This window comes from Pimephales promelas, chromosome 2 (assembly GCF_988280905.1).
Source record: "Pimephales promelas chromosome 2, fPimPro1.hap1.1, whole genome shotgun sequence".
Classification (NCBI taxonomy): domain Eukaryota; kingdom Metazoa; phylum Chordata; class Actinopteri; order Cypriniformes; family Leuciscidae; genus Pimephales; species Pimephales promelas.
This window is the reverse complement of record NC_142770.1, coordinates 31,499,665-31,510,181: the sequence shown is the minus strand read 5'-3', so window position 1 is coordinate 31,510,181 and position 10,517 is coordinate 31,499,665. Positions and strand designations below refer to the sequence as shown.

The window sequence follows — 10,517 nt, the reverse complement described above, 5'->3', positions numbered from 1 at the left end:
TACTTTACTTTAACATTACTTTGAAAACACTGCAAGTTAAAGTTTTCAGATGTAGAAAGTATTTTTAGACTTTTTTGTTTTGTTTTCCAAAATAAAACTTGTTTTACAATCTTGAGCATGTGCTAACTCTTTATTAAATGTGTTTGTAATTAAGCCATTGCTGTCAGTCATTTGACATTAAACAATGTCTTAGTGTAGACTACAGTATGTACAGTTAATCACTAAATCAGTTAGCATTGTTATGATCGTGTATTCAAACTACGTTGTAATTTAATGTATAATTGTATTCTCCCATGTTGAAAGGTAAGACTGAAACAATATCACGATAGCAACGTTGATTCAATTTGCAAAACCGAAGCATAATTAAATGTTGGTTTAACTTCGACATACAACTTTTACTCACCAATATTGAAAGGAGAGATCATGAAACAACGTCGCGACATCAACAGTGAAACAACATTCATGATGTCAACGGTGAAACGTTGCAAAATCAACGTTGATTAGATTTGCAAAATCGAAACATAATCCAATGTTGATCCAACCTTGATCCCTGACGTTGTTTCACCGGTGAATCAACGTTAAAATGCCAGCTGGGTGATGTCTCTTTTCTCCCATTTTTTTTTTTTTTACTCTGCCTTTGTGTTCCAGACTTCATGTGATGAGAATATCAGCGATGCCGATAGAATATATCGGGAATGCCAGCAGAGCGGACCACTTTGTTTTTTTGACTGTGTCCCTCCAGCTGGCATGAACCATTGTTTAAAAATCGGCGAGGGGACATTTGCAGAGGTCTTCTCGATTTCAAATGGTTCTAATGAGGCCATCGCTCTCAAAGTATGTGCTCAATTTATCCATATACAATTTCATTGTAGAAGCATACTATTTACTGTCTTACAGGGCACAGGGTGACTTAATGCACCTAACACATACATAAGTTCAAAATGTATTTTAAATATTATATCTATTTATGTAAATAGATGTTTAGTCACTGATTTTTAAGCAGAATTATTTCTTAAACATACAAAAATGACTGAAGTGATGTTTAAGTGTAATTTCCATAGATCATCCCTGTAGAAGGAAGTCATCGAGTCAACGGTCAACATCAGAAAACGTTTCGTGAAATCCTCCATGAAATCATCATTTCTAAGTAGGATCTCTGGCATATCTCAACAAATATGTTATGCATTTGAATGAGTGGTGTGTAAATATTCAACACATCTTTAATGTTCCTACAGGCAGATAAATAGCCTTAAAATAAACGAGACGAACAAGACCGATGGCTTTATTGGGCTCAACAAGTATGCTTCTACTCTTTTTATTTTTATTTTATTTTTTATAGCTTATATAAGTGTAAAATGAGGTAATTGGAAGTTTGCATGTTATATTTCTAAGAATCCACGCATAAGAAGGACATTTTGTTTAGAAAGAAATAGTTTTTCTATAATTTTACCTTGGGTAAACGATTCATTTACTTTTTAGTGTACATTGTGTCCGTGGACGTTATCCGGACGCTATGGTCAAAGCCTGGGACAGGTTTTACCGTCGGCAGGGATCAAAGAATGTCAGACCTGGTAAGCTAAATGTGTAAACAATGGACTACTTGCACAACTACTTCCGCGTTTTACTTATTACATACCGGGAGTTTCCGGGAGTGTTCATCGCATGTCCATACATGAGAATGCAGATTATCACTACGTTTTATGGATGCCAATTGATTAAAACAATGAATAATGATCTCTGTATTAATTATCTCGAGCCTGCTGAAATGTTCCTATAAATATATTTTCTTTCCAACTCTTCCATTCTGAATAATAAATAGGCTAAATATATATATCCACTAACCTGCAGCAGTCTTCTATCTTCTCATTAACAACAGTATTTTTCTCTTAGCCTACTCATATTCTATACTTGAGTTTACATTTTTTTAATGAATTTGACTAATAAAAAGTACATTGGTGCTTATTCCTGTCTTTTTAAAATAGTTGAATGAATGAATGATCGCGAGGTGCCTACGATCAGAACGCCCACAGTTAGAGGAGAATGACAGTCAACTTCTCTGAATATTAATTAAGCATTTTGGGCATGAACATGTAATAGTAAAACGATTGACATTGAAAAATGACACTGAATGATCACAATATTTAATCCAAATAAAGAAATGTTTGTGTTTCGTACTGATGTTATTTATCTGTTCACACATTTCAGCGTCGCGGTCACTAGTGTAGACGAACACTGACACCCTGCGGTGAAATAATGGCGTATTTTGAACAGCCGCAGGTTTCTCGGATTGCCTTGGTTTGGATTTAAACTTCATGTTCCGATGAGTTTTGAAAATTCTGCACACGGTAAACATCAGAATATCCTAGTCATAGATGCAGAGGGCTGGACGGCCAATCATCCTCGTCCACAGGACATCATGGCGAAGTGGAGGCCGCTCAGCAGAGCACAGGCGGAGAGTGACCCGGGCATCATCAAGGGGGTGACCAGGCAGAAATGGTCGGGTCTGGTTGTGAAGGCCTTTGGGGAGCAGAAAGGTATGTACAACTGTCTTATGAGCACAGTAAAATCCATAAATAAAATGAATATAATAACATCATGAACAGCACATTAATGACTCCCTCTTTTTGACCACAGGCGTTGTTGCAACCAAGGCCTTCGGGAAGGGCTCGATCCTGTGTGATTTCCACGGAAAGGTGATCACAGGTGCTGAGGGCAGGGAGATGGCAGAGACGCAGGACCAGCTGGGCAACCTGTTTTTCTTCAAACATGGCGCTGACGAAATCTGCATCGATGCGGAGACTTTCCCCTGTGAGTGCCACCCGTCTCTGGAAACCATCGGGAGATGGATTACACACTCAAAGAAGAAGCACAACGTGCAGCCATGCCACTGCATAGTGAAGCTTCAGGGGGGAGACAGGCATGTCCTGCTCTTTCAGGCCACCACGGACATTCAGAAAGATGATAAGATCTGCTTCGACCACGGCATCAAGAAGAGGACTTTTCATGGGGAGGAAGAGGAGCTGGAGTGGCTGAACATTTGATTCTTTACAATTTGTGTCACATTTTATGACACAAGACTATGAACTATCAATGTTTTGTTTGTCAACTGTGAGCTTGCGAATGAACTATAGATGATTGGACAAAATTGGGAGCTTGCGTATGGACTTGATGTTCATGTAAAAGGAGCCTCAATAGCGTCTAAACAGTGTAGTTTCATGTAGGTAAATGGAGCCTCAGTTTGACCAATGAAATAATTGAGTTTGATCTACGTCCTGGAGCTGGAGTGGTTGGATCTCTGACTCTATTTTTCAGACTGTGATTTTGCCGGACGTCTGCTTGCCTCTCACAGACCATGTGTGACAAATTTAAATAGAGCCTCGTTGTGAACTGACAACCCAGACAGACTGTATTGTAAGTAGAGTAAAGTACTTATTGTAAGTGTATTGTAAATACTTTGTATTGTACATGAATTTATGCTCACTAAAGTTATAAATCAGTCTATAAATGAAAGTACTTTCCCTACAGCTTTGAAAACGGCCATAGTAAAGCCTATACACAAGTCAGGAGATAAGCTCCAGGGGCCTCATTTATAAACGTTGCGTACGCACAAAAGAAGGCTACGCCGCTCTCTACGCAATAGTTGGTGTTTATAAAAAGCAAACTTGACGGTAAAATGTGCGGTCCTTCACGTCAGCTCTGACCCAGGCGTACTCACAAAAACGGGTGAAATGAGAAATGGCGACACCGTCGGCAGGTGGAAAAAACACGTGAAAGTGTGTGAAACTGTAGACGGTTGTGTGAAATAAATGGCAATACTGCCTCTCATAAATAACACGAAGACTTCACAAAGCAAGTCTTACAATTAACAGCCTACACGAACACCCGTTTGATCGATCTGTAACAGAAATGAAAATTAACACATTTCCAAAAAAAGAAAGAAACATGTTCTTCAATAATATTGGCTTATACAATTCATCCTCATAAATAAGATGGTAAACAGAACGAAATAATGTACAAAACTGATATTCTCGCCATTACTAATGCCAAAAAGGCACTTGAGTGGCAAAAGGTAACAGACGCCGTAAATGCTGAGCCTCACAACCTCGGACTGTAGCCGAAATAAAAAAGAAATGGTCGGACTTCAAAGTCGAGGCAAAAAAGCGTCTAGTCATTAATTCAATTAGAGAGGGCCAAGGAGTTGGGCGAAATCAAGACTGTCCTAACTGAAATAAACTGCACAATGAGGGAATTCTTCAATAAATAATATATTTTTTCCACACCTTTTGTTGTGAAGATGATGCTTCGAATCCTTCCATTTAATCGCCACATCTTCTAAGAACTCAAGATCAGCCATTGTGCGTCATTATACGCATTGTGATGGGGCATTTTATTTACAACCATTTAATTCTGCATCTGACAAGCTACGGATGTCGCTTATAATCTAAATGGGAAATAGTTCAGGGCAAATGTAATTTCTTGCAGCTTTCTGAATGGTTGAGACACGTCATACGTTATTTTATCAAAAATAAAACAAACTAAAGGCATATGCATGAATACCATGATTCCGGAGCTGATGAAGACATTTTTACAATGAAAACAACTTTCCCCAGTGGACAAATAATACACCTATTTATCGATCTATCTAGGCTATATATCTCTCTAATTATCTATCTATCTGACTGACGATCTAATTGATATATCTGCTCCATTAGACGGACATATTGGTTGTCCACACTGTGCCCTCCAAACAACATTTCTCTCCTCTTTTCCACCTCGCCAACGATAACTTCTACTTCACATTGAGTGAAGTTATATTTTTATTATTTCCTCTCTGTGTTTAACATGATTTTGCAATTGATGAATATTAAAGGGGGGGTTGACTGCGATTTCACTTTTTTCATGTTAAATAGTGTGTAATGTTGCTGTTGGTGCATGAACAGTATCTGCAAAGTTGCAGCGCTGAAAGTTCAGTGTAAGCAGAGATATCGTCTTTTAAAATCAGGAAGTTTAATTGCCTACAAAAACGACTGGATTGGGACTACAGCTGGGTTATGGTACGTCACTAACCCACACATTTGCATCAACCCCTCCCTCCGGAATAAGCAGAAAAGAGCATGACCACATTTCAGCAGCTCCAGCTCGTCGAGTGAGTTGTTCACGCAGCTGTCAGGTCTTCTGTGTTCAGGCTTCCCACAGACGCTGTACTTCGTCAACAATGGATACAATTTATGTTTGATTATGTTCCTGAAAATGATGATGGTAATTTAGCTCTCTGTGCTGCTCATTTACGGAAGACAGCTTCCAGAATCTCCACGAGTTCAACACCGGATTCAACAAGAAACTGTTACTAAAACATGAAGTAGTTTCAACTTTAAAACCAGAGGCAGCAGTTGTTGGGCCACAACCTGTAAGTAGGCTAAGACTTCATCATTTTAAATGTATTTGCATGTATAATTCCAGATGTGATGTTTTAGTTTTGTCAAATGCCAGCGCTGGCTTTATATCCACTTAGTTATGCTATTTTGTGTCTACGACAAACGCATACAAACATTTTGGACCTGAATTTGTATATGTACTCATTTTATAAATGTATTTATCATGTATACTTTATCATCACTTTGTGATGTAAGAACAGGTTTGTTATGTGTGGGTGATGAAAGGAGACACAGGGTCGGCGAATACTGGGACTCGTGCACTTTTATTTACACAACTCTTCACAGCGCGAGGTCGCGCTCAAATAAAGTTAACTCAGAATGTCAAAGGCAAAAATAAATAATAGGTGATAATACTCCTCCCACTGAACACAAAACTCTTCCTGCTGAATACAGCTTTCAAATGTCCCGTGTTCGGTAACAGGACTCCATAGGATACGTGCACGAGCGGCCAGTCTCTCTCTCAAACTGTTGTCCGCACGGCCCGCTTATATGCGCTCTCCTCACGCCAATCACTCAAATCACAGACAGGTGTTTGTCATTTGAACTTGACCCACTTATTCACCGCTCGGCTCCGTCCGTCCCAGCTCTCTCACAGTCAGAGCCGGCCCGAGCCTTTTGGGGGCCCTAAGCAGAATTTGATTTGGGGGCACCTCCCACGACGCAGAGTCACCTGTGTTTGACGATTATTGACACAAATGTCACGCAATAATGATACATTATAAATGAACACACTACGGTTATGTATTAGGCTACAACAAAATTAATACTTAATAAAAAGAAATAGATGCATACTTAAATAAAAAAAAGTTTAACAGTCTTAAAAACTGTCTCAAAACATAAAATAAATTATTTGCTAAAATTATGTCAAAACTGAGAAACATAAGAGCAAGGCTTCAACAAGCCTATTGTTGAAAACTAAAAATATTTGGCCTACTATTTCTCCACTGTCTCAATACATTGTAACTGTCCTCAAAAGCTTTATTATTATCGTAAGAGACTTTGTTAGATATTACATGACATAATCCAACAAAGTCTGTTCCTATAATACCGGTAATGATGTTCTGGCGCTCGTTGTATGTGTGTATGCAAGACACAGCAGCAGTTGTAACTTGTAGGCAGGTATATTGATCATTAAATCAGAGTTTTGTTGTCTTGAATGATTCATTTAGTCATATTCATTGATTTATGTCACTTGTTTAAGTAATCTAAAAATAAAAATAAAAAATAACCCCGAGCGGCCACTTAGTTCGCTTATGCCTCGGGCCGGCTCTGCTCACAGTCCCACTACAGGACCATCTGCATCTGGACCGGAGCGCAGGCACATTTCGCCTGTAAAGGTAATGGGCGTTAACCTTCCGGACAATGTGAGCGACAGTTTAGCCAATCACAACACACCGGCCCAAACTAACCAATCAGAGCCCACTGCCTGTTTCTGGGGGAGTGGTTTCATAGACTCAGGAAGTCAACCGCTCTTTCAGGGGACAGAGGAGCGCGCGGCTGACAATAAAGGTGAAGTTTATGAAAAATAAGACTTTTAAAAAAAGAAAAACCACGAATACATGTTATATTGCACCCCATAAACACAATCATGCCAAGAATGATTTAACTTGTGGGCGTTTCATGGACTATTTATGGGCAACTATGGGCGTGACATGAAGCCGCAAAAGCTGCACTACATTTAGAATTGATTTTGATTTATTAAGGGAAAAATGCATAGGATTTGCGTGCGCACGGTTTTATAAATCCGAATATTTCTGTGCTTACGCACGCCCTATGTTTCATCCGTATGCCACTTCTGACACAAATCCTACACAAAGTTTTATAAATGAGGCCCCAGGTCTCTAACTATCGACCTATAAGCATCGTTCCCACAATCTCCAAAGTCTTTGAAAAAGTAGTTGTAGCACAGCTTGTGAAACATCTTGATTACAATGCTGCATCCTCTCCAGTTTGGTTTCAGAAAACGATACTCAACGGATACAGCATGTTGCTACTTAAAAAAGGAAATAAAATCTGGATAGCGGAGGAGTTGTAGGGGCGAAAGACTTCTTGACTTGCGTAAGGCCTTCGACACAGTAAACCATGAACTACTGATAGATAAATTAACACATTTCTCTATTAGTATAAGTACAAATAATTGGATTAAATCTTTTCTCAGTGCAAGGCAGCAGAGTGTATCTATAAATAATGTATCATCTCTCTTACGAGCATGCACTATGGGTGTGCCGCAGGGCTCTATATTAGGGCCCTTGTTGTCTTCACTTTATATTGATGATTTTCCGTGTGTGTGTATTAATGCTAAAATGATAATGCATGCTGATGACAAAATGGTGTATATTCATGGTAACACTGTTAAGGATGTTGCTCAAAAGTTAACTGAGGAAATGGAAAAGATTTCTATTTGGCTAAAAAAAAAAAAAAAAATTCATTTAACAAAATCAGTTGAGGGTCAGGAAATTAAAAAGGTAGACCAAATTAAATGTTTAGGAGTCATTCTAGACCCAAATCTAAATTTCAAAAAACATATTAAAAAGATTACAAACATGTTAAATTCATATAGCACATTTTAGATATAGAAACTCTTTGACCATAGGTGCATCTAATTTACATCTAAATGTGATGATATTTCCACACTTTCGATACGGCATGACGAGTTTTTCACAAGCATGTAAAACAGCATTAAGGCCCCTGGAATCTTTGTATAAAACTTCTCTAACGTTTATGACAAGAAATCTCGGTTATTTCATTATTATCATATTCTTAAAAAAACATAGAATATTAGGTTTGAAAACAATCATATATTCAAATATCTGTCTCTTGTTTAAGATCATAAATAGTACTGCAACCCCTCTGTTAAAAAAAGTTGATCTCACGGAGCTCAGAAATGACATCTCGAGCCACTAGGTCGACTGTTCGGGGCGAGTGCACGATTTCTCGGTGTAAAACAGTTTTCGGCAGCTTAGCTTTCTCATGTGTGGCCATCAAACAGTGGAACAAGTTGCCAACAGAACTGACCACATGTGTAAATCAACACTTTTCCACATCGGGCCAAAAAATGGCTTCTTTTAAAACAAACATGTTCCCAAAATGTATTGTAATTGATGTGTATGTGTGAGTGTATTTGTAAATGAATGCCATATATATTGTTTTTGGGATAAATGGATTATTAATATGTATATCTGTTGACATCAGCCTGCCCAGAGACTACAGGTGGAAATCAGCACAAGTGCTACAACCTGGTAAAATGCATCTCTCCTTTTTAAGGTTAATGTATATTTTGCATTGTCCCTGCTCAAAAATAAATAAATTAAAGAAAATGAAAGACAGTTCAATTCTTTCCAATAATAGAATATAGTAAGAAAGAAAAGTACTCTGTTACACTGAGATGGTTTGGGGAAAATTAAACTTCAGACAGGTACAAACAGGCAGAGAAACTACTCCCAAAGAGTGACTGAACTGAAGGAACTAAATACAGACATGAATTAACCAAACCAGGTGATACAGATGAAGGTGATTAACAAAACACAGGTGACAAAGATGAACTAATGAAGGTAACAGAAAAGTGGCGGGAAAACCAAGGACATGTGACTAAGAATGCAAACAGAAGATCAAAACCAAACCGAATCAAACCGTGACAGATTGTTTATTCCTTATGAATTTCTAATAGTTTTTTTTAGCAAGGGGTTTTAAACTTTTAATGGCAATGAGCCCTAAACAACACCCTTGTGAGATTCTTTATTTAGCCTTATAATGTAATAAAATATCAGCCTAATGTAACCTAAACAATACCTTTGTGAGATGCTTTATTTAGGGTTATAATATAATAAAATATAGGCCTAATGTAACCTAAACAATACCTTTGTGAGATGCTTTATTTAGGGTTATAATATAATAAAATATGCCCATCAACAGTTATTTCCACCACTTTAATCAAACCACTCTTCTTTAAAACATTACGATGTGATTTTCTCGTTGCCTCTCGTATTGAGCTATTTTGTCCGCACACAGGACTCACACACGCTCTCTTCATTCTCTTTCTATGAAAGCTGAGTGGTCGTAAAAAAATAGTCACACTTGTGCTCTTCGGTCAAAAATGACCGACCATAGGAAATGAATGGGAAATTGACAAAAACACAAAAACTTTGAGAATTTTTGTGTGTACAATCTACAAATCGGCCACAATGCAGAAAAAAAGTGCTCAGCATTGAAGGGGTGACACTGTAAAACATCAAGAGTGCAAAACAGACACACCCACCAACACACACACATACACACACACTTTTATACACAAAAACACCAATAAATTGTGATTAAAGAAATCTGTTTTGAATATTTAAAAATCACAGCTTCTTCAGAAAATTACGACTTTTATGGCATTGGGTATGTGAACACACAAAAAAATTGAGGTCATGATATGAGCAATTTAAGTGGTCGTAAAAAATGAGTCACTCTTTTGCTCTTTGGTCAAAAATGACCCCCTAAAGAAATTGTAAAAAATGAAAAAAAAAAATGCCAACACACACACACACACACACACACACACACACACACACATACAAACACACTTTTATACACATACACACCAATAAATTTTGATTACAAAAAGTATGTTTTGAATTTTTAAAAATCACAGCTTCATTGCAATGTTACGAAACTTGGTGACTTTTATGACATTATGTATGTGAACACACAAAAAAATTGAGGTCATGATCCGAGCAGGCTAAGTGGTCTTAAAAAAATAGTCACACTTGTGCTCTTTGGTCAAAAATGACCCCCTAAAGAAAAAAAGTTATTTTTGTTTAAGTTTTAGTTTTTTTGTCAAATTTTTTAATAAGAAATAGTTTTTGAGATTGTTTCAACTATATATACAAATCCACCAACAACAAAAAATGTGTTCATAAACATCTGGGGAATTCACATGCCTCTCCATAGAGAGCTGTACATGTCATCTAGTGGTTACAACATGATTCTACGCTTTTTCTCTATACTGGAACCAGATGGTGCTAATTTTCTTCAAATTTTTTTTTTTTTCTGAAGGCCTAGACTCTATATTAAACTAAAATACTGCGTTCATATTTTTTT

General features: G+C 37.5%; 1 long non-coding RNA gene across 1 annotated transcript; it reads left to right on the top strand.

Annotated features, from left to right (window-relative positions):
* The first annotated feature begins 654 nt into the window (after nucleotides 1-654).
* On the top strand, nucleotides 655-1,886 carry LOC148997186 (uncharacterized). Its single transcript, XR_016147069.1, has 4 exons — nucleotides 655-834; nucleotides 1,062-1,147; nucleotides 1,236-1,298; nucleotides 1,480-1,886. It is a non-coding gene; the product is annotated as an uncharacterized LOC148997186 (long non-coding RNA).
* Nucleotides 1,887-10,517: the final 8,631 nt, after the last annotated feature.